This window comes from Oratosquilla oratoria, chromosome 3, assembly GCF_046742065.1.
Source record: "Oratosquilla oratoria isolate Oo_2021 chromosome 3, ASM4674206v1, whole genome shotgun sequence".
In the NCBI taxonomy this organism is placed as follows: domain Eukaryota; kingdom Metazoa; phylum Arthropoda; class Malacostraca; order Stomatopoda; family Squillidae; genus Oratosquilla; species Oratosquilla oratoria.
The window spans coordinates 43,146,077-43,153,576 of NC_134779.1; positions in this window are offsets into that span (position 1 = coordinate 43,146,077).

Genomic DNA, 7,500 nt, shown 5'->3' on the forward strand with positions numbered 1-7,500 from the left:
GTAAACAGTTCCCTCTATTGCAAATACCTATACTAGAGATATTTCTAATACTCCTAACAAACACGCAGTTCATTTACATAATGGTATCTTAGATTTTCTAGAAATCAGAACTTTTCGTTCCGAATATTGGACTTGCTTAGTTTTTTAGATTCTTAGAGAGATATTTCTAGAGAGATTTCTAGAGATATTTCTAGAGTTTTCTGAAGATTTCTAGAGAGAGAGAGAGAGAGAGAGAGAGAGAGAGAGAGAGAGAGAGAGAGAGAGAGAGAGAGAGAGAGAGCTCTTGCATATTGACTTCAATCACACTTGACCCTCTGCGGATCAGAATTCATATCCAACAACTATCAGTGACAGTAATCCGTCCTGGCAGTCGTAGCACAAGGGGTAAATGTTACAGGATCCTCTTTGACGATGAACACCGTATCCCTTATACAATGAAAGACAAATTATAAATGTTCACCCACAATGGTCCACTGCAGACCCTCCTTTCTATTCTCTTCGGAGATATACTTTATATTTTATTCCTTAATCTAATTTAAGATATACTACGAATATTCACTCTCTGGCAACCAGGAAACCACCCTGTAAGCCATTTCTCCACCTGGATCGAGTTCCTCAAGTCAGATGCTTATAGCTGGTTATAGTGTAGAGTTATGTACGCATATCTAACATATTAATCCCGTGTTATGCCGACACTTTGTGTTATGTACTCTAATGTGATGAGGCGTTCCCGGGAGTGATGAGGGGTCCCCACGGGTGATGAGGGGGTCCTCCCTTGTGATGACAGGGCCCCACGAGTGATGAGGGGCCTCTTGTCGATCCTATTCTTAACTCAAGTCGATAATCGTATGATGGAGGTGTGATGGACGCGTATTAGACGAGATCAAGATCCGATAATGATAAGGTCTTCTCGAAAGCCTTCAATGCAGTGACTCACTGTTTGCATCCCGTTGTACCGAGCGCCATGCGATTTCGTTCTACTAAAGAAGAACCCTCGATCTGAACGGACCCCTGACCGACCGAGACCCCATTTACATTAGAGTTTGATTACAAAAGTATCTTACTCACCGTCAGGTGATTTTATTCAGCTGATGGGGTTATTGGGCTTACTATCCATCATGTACAGCTGTGGCGCGTTTGTTTCAGTCTTACCACAAGGATACCGGTTCGAATCCAGCGGGTCCTGGTGACTGTCTGTTGCTCTGTCAGTCCTTACATGTAAAGCAAAGGCGATAACCTCATGACGTAAGCTCCCACTTTAAGGATTTTATTCTGGTTGGTGTCAGGCAATTCTTATTCAGCTGAGGGAACACTCTGGGAAGCCATTTAGGGAAGCCATCTGAAGTCATTTAGTTTAAGGAATGAAAGAGAAAAAGCAGAACAAAAAGGGTTCGCAGTTCACCGCTCCGTTTGGGATAGAGAGGAGAATAGACTGAGTCTAGATCTGTTTTCACCAGTGAGTCATTGATGAATTAATAAGTGAATGAAAATGAACGGGTAAACATAGACATTAACAACAACAACGACAACAACAACAGCAGCAGCAGCAACAATAACAACAACAACAATGACAACAACAACAACAAAACTTTAGTCGACAGCACCAACATTAATAGCAACACTAACACCAACAGCATATGTCCCAGCCTCCAAATTTTCTCTCCTTCAAATCTCCTCGTCTCCATATAATCCTTCCTCCAAATCTCACTTCCACAAACTTGCTAAAAAAAAATTAACCTCCAAACCTGAGCAACTCTAAAACCTCCCTATCTCCTTTTCTTCTCTCCTCCAAAGATCACCCAAACTATTTTACTCCACATTTCAAACCTCCAAAACCACAAAACTCCAAACATACTCCCCTCCTTTCTTCCTCGTGTTAACTCCACAATTTCATCGACCTCCAAACGTAGGCAACTCCAAAAGTCCTTACCTCCTTTCCTCCAAATTTACCTCCAAGATCTTCTCGCGTTCATACGGCACTCCCACCACATTTGCAGCCTCCATAACTCCACACCTCCACATCTGCTCCACCTCCCTGACGCCACACCCGCAAGAATTCGACACGCACCGTCGCCATATATGCCTGTTCAGAGTACGGCGCCTGTCTGTCTGTCTGTCTGTCTCTATCTGCCTGCTTGTCTAACAGTCTACCTGTCTATCTGTCTATCTACCTGCTTTTCCGACAGTCCATCTGTTTGCCTGTCAGGTTAGATTGTCCGTCCGTCTGTCTGTCTGTCTCTATCTGCCTGCTTTTCCGACAGTCTATCTGTTTCCCTGTCAGGCTAGATTGTCTGTCTGTCTGTCTGTCTGCCTCTATCTGCCTGCTTGCCTGACAGTCCATCTACCTGCCTAACTACTTGTATATCTGTCTGTCTGTCGGTTTGTCTGTTAATTTATCTACATGCCTGTCTGTCTGTCTTTCTGGATGCCTATTTGTTTGTCTGTCTACCTATCTCTCTTTCTGACTTAGAGGCTTCTTATCTGTCTGTCTATCTGTCTACCTGATTTCTGTCTGCTGGTCAGTTTACCTACCAGTTTATCTATCAGTATTTCTGTCTGTCCACCCATTTTTCCTCCTCTGTCTGCGCGAATAACCGTCTAAATGTGTCCATTCCTGAGCCTGTTTGCTTTCTGTCTGTTCGTCCGCCCGCCCGTCTGTCTGTCTACCTGTATCTGTCTGCCTGTTTACATGTCTGCTACTATCTGTCCTTTTTAATGTATCTTCCTGTCTATATGTCTGGTACCACCGGTCTATTACATACTGCATCTGCCTGTCTATGTCCATTACTGCGTGTCTATAACCAATTTACTGTCTTATTGACTGTCTATCACCTATCTCCACATCTCTAACTTCTCTAGAACTTTAGTGATATGTCCCTATTGCTGGCTACTATCATTCTTGCCTATCTAATTCTATTGATAGATTCATCTATTTCTACTTTTTCATTCGTCTTTCTTACCTTATCTATTTCTATTATCTATACCTACATCCAATTTCTACTTATTCATGTATGTAATCATGAATACATTTATAAATCTATTTACTTACTTATATACTTAGTACTTTGGTATTAGTTTTACTTATCTATTTATTGACAAATTTATTATCTATTTATCTACTATTTGGTTTATGTATATCTACTTATTCATTTGTTTAATTGCTAGTTCATTCACTTATGTTTTTATCTGTCGATTCATCTATTCACTTCCGTCGTAACAGGATAGACACGTTGAAGTCAGCGTCATCAAGCGAAAAAAAGAAAATACACATCACATCACGTCACGGCTACATGTCTTTGTCACATGGGCTACGACATCTCCTCCTAAGACAGAAAGTCCCGGTTCGATTCCTGCACGGCTGTGGTTCTTAATCTTTTTCAGTGCCCTTAGTGCCCCATGATATCCCAGAAAATGTTTTCGTACCTTCATCCAATATAAATACAAAGCAAACATATGAAAAGGATTAGTGATACAAACCTTGATTTGCTTTCTAATTGTAAATATACAGTACCCTTGCGCTGGTTATCAAGTCTCGTACCCCCCCAGGTTTAAAGTACCGTGTACCCCTTGGGGGGTACCCCAGGTGTAGAACCATTGCTCTACGGGTACCGACGACGGCCACCTGGCATGGCTGTCATAGCACGTAAGGTAAAGGTGGTTCAGTCGCGTCCTTTACTGTTCACTGGCTGAACGAAAGACTTTGGAATCGTCTCGTCTCGTCTCAAATTGATTTGTGAAAGAATGCAATCACAACTTCATTGTTGTGATACTCGTCGGACACGGCTCTGGTCGGTCAGTCAACAGAAGAGGGAGGAGGGAGGAGGGAGAAAGGAAGAGGGAGGAAGGAGAAGAGGCAGGTAGGAAGGAGGAGGCAGGTGGAAGGAGGGAGGAGGGAGGAAGAAGGAAGGGGAGGTAGGAGGGAGGAAGCAGGAGGGAGGAGGGAGAGATAGAGACAGGGGAGCGACGGGGAAAGTGGGGAAGGGAGGAGGAAGAGAAAGAGGGAAAGATAGATGGAGAGGGGGGGAAAGAAAAGAGGGAGGAAGGAGAGGGAGGGGAGAGGAGGGAGGAGGAAGAGAGCGATAGAGGAAGAGAGGAACAGATGGAGAGGGGGGGGGAAATGAGTGACGGAGGAGACAGAGAAACAGAGAAAGAAATAGACATAGATAGAGAGAAGAGATATAGAGAGAGTAGAGAGAAAGAGAGACTAGATAGAGGGAGAGAATAGAGAGAAAGAGATAGAGAGTGAAAGAGAGAGAACCGTTCCAGAGACGAGGTAAAGAATTCTTAACTCTTTGATGGCTCCGCGTGGGGGTCGCCCACTTGTCCCTGAGCTCCTCCAACTCAGCGGAGGCGGCAGCGGTGGCATACTTTGTGCAGTTTGTTCTGTCCGCCTCCAAACTATTTTAATCATCTAAGGAGCAGATCCCCCGAGAAGGAAAGGAAAGTGTCTTACCCGACCATTCTTTGGTCTCCAAAATTCTTTGATTAAATAGACAGATAAATAAATAAATAAACAAATGAATATATAACTATGGATACATAAACAAATAAATGATATATATATAAACAGAATATAGAACAAAAATAACATGGAATGTATTGAAAACGTAGGCTAGGAAAATTTGACATAGAAAATAATTGAGATAAAAATAAAAATAAAATAAAATAAAATAAGACTAAATAATATGAAATGAAAAATAATAAAAGAAATTAATGAATAAAATAAATACAAAAATCCTTTACTTTTACATTTGAAACATACACACATGTGGTATGACGCAATTGCGTGTTTTGTAGTGGCTTGGAATAAAAAGCGCTCGAAAGGGAAGCACTTAGCGGCTTTTTAGCGCAAATGCATTTCGCATTTTTTTTATCGTTTTGCGTTCAGATGGTCGGGGCACGTCGAGAGAGTGGTCGAGGGAGACATGTCAAAAAAAGAAAAAGAAAAAAAAAAAAAAAAAAAAAATTATATAAATGTGTAATTTCATTATGTACTGAGTAGCGGGTCTGTTTCGATCCCAATTCGCTTGACGCGGATCCGAGTTCGAATCCACTAGCTGCCGGCGACTTCTGCATATCCCCTGGAAGTCCCAGCACCTAGGGCAAGGGTGACGATATCGATCGTAGTTAAGAGTCTTCCGCTTTGAGATCTTCCTAACCTTACAATGTTGAAATGTAAAATGTAATATAATTATTACATTCTTACTCTTTATCTTGATTTTCCTTTTCTTATTATATCTTATTATTAGATTAATGAAATGATGGTTATGATAATGATATTCATCATCACTGTATTTTCTCTTTTCTTATTCTCTTATTTTCATTTCTCTACTCTCCTTTTTCTCCTCTTTCTCCTTCCTCTCTCTCTTTCCTCTTCTACTATTCTCCACGTCTGTGGTATTGATTGTATTAGTTTTATGCACTTCAATACTTTGAGGGGATTTCAGTAACGCCCCTACGGACCAGAGGCACGTAACATTATTTGATGATAGAATACAAATCCTTTTTCCTCTCATCTAGGACTCCATTTCATCGGAGCGATATTGTCCTCTAGGACAGAAGCGCTGGTTATCGGAGACGGAATACAAATCCTTTTTCCCTTTCCTCATTTTCCACTTTCCTTTCGTTCTTGTTCCCTTATTACTCCCTTCTGCCTCCTCCTCTTTCTCTTCTTCCATCTTTCTCTCTTGTTCCCATCTGTCTCATGACGGTGGTGATGAGGAAGATGAAGGTGAAGATGAAGATGAAGAGGAAGTGGAAGAGGACGTGGAAGAGGAAATGAAAGAGGAAATGGAAGAGGAAGATGAAGAGGAAGATGAAGAGGAAGATGAAGAGGAAGAAGAGGAAGTGGAGGATGAAGATGAAGTGGAAGATGGAGAAGTGGAAGATGAAGAAGTGGAAGATGAAAAGGAAGTGGTTGATGATGATGATGATGAGGAGGAGGAGGAGGATGACGACGACGAAGACGACGACAACCTATGACGACAAGCGTGACCTCAGTCACAGATCACATAATCAAACCTCTTGTATCACGTGACACGGCCGACATTACTCCCGGCCCTGACACGTCCCAAGTCGTGACACGACGCGGGTGCCCCGCTGACAGATTCCCGCTCTTCCCTGTCAGACTCTTGCGTCTCAATTTTCTCCTGGTGCGTCGTTTTCTCCCGCTTTCTCTCCATCTTGTTCTACCTAGTGTAGGCCTTATGGTCTCTTGCAGTCTCCTTCATTCTTATGTTCGTATTTTCTCTCTCCAATTACGGGGAAGAAGAAGAAGGAATCGAAGGAGGAATTGGAGAGGAGAGGAAAGAGGAGGAAGAGGAGGAAAGAAAGAGGAAGGAGGAGGAGTAAGAGAAGAAAAAGAAGAACAATAAAAGGAGGAGGAGGAAAAGGAGAAAGACAAGGAAGGAGGTCGAGGAGGAGGAAGATGAGAGAAAAAAAAAACGAACGGAATGGAAGCGACGGAGAAGATGGGAAAGGAATGAATAGCGAATTGCCGCGATAATTCGATAATGCGTGAAAGTCACAGGAATGCAAGTCAGGGCAGCACGAGCTGAAGGTTTCGATAGGAGGAGGAAGAGGAAGAAGAGGAGGAGGAGGAGGAGGAGAAAGAGAAAGACGAGGAAGAGGAGGGGGACGAGGATGAGGAAGAGGAAAGAGAAGGAAGAAATGATATTTTAAGAAGAGATGAATAACATAAAGTATAAAAAAAAAAAACAGGAAAAAGAATGCTTAGGGATGAGATGATATATTCATAAGTAAATATGCAAGTATGAGAATATCTGAAGACTGTATGTATATGAATGTGTGTTTTTGTTTGTTGGTGCGTGTGTGTTTGCGCGTGTGTCTATATATATGTCTGGGTGTGTGTATGTGCGTGTGTGTATGCGCGTGTGTGTCTGTGCGTGTGTGTGTGTTTGTGCATGAGAAGTGTATGTGCATTTAGGCTTGTATATCTGTGTACATTTGTGTGTGTGTGTGTGTGTGTGTGTATGTGTGCGTGTGTGTGTATACGTGCGTGTGAATGTGTATGTGTGCGTGTGTATGTGTGTGGTGTGAATGTACAGGCATGTATTTGTGCATTAGCGTACGCGCGTATGTAGCCTACAAGTGCATATTTATATTTTGTCGTCGACAAAAAAATGTCTCCCATGTTTCCAGCCGAAACGTAGGAATCTAGTGCACCTCTATTTTAACTTGAGCTCTAGGTGCGGCTCGGTGAGACTGCGCCGGTTTCACATCACTCTATACCCTCATCAGAGGGGCTTGTTAACTTTTCCCCGTCTCACTTTCTCTCTCTCTCTCTCTCTCTCTATATATATATATATATATATATATATATACACATATATATATATTTACATATATTTCTGGCGGAAACGTGGCATGTGATACTTTGCCAAGTGTAATAGAACGTTTACAGAATCGTTTATCTTCACCTTAAGTCCCTAGCCATTCCTTACCCTATGCAGTTGCATTATGAATATATTTGTATATATT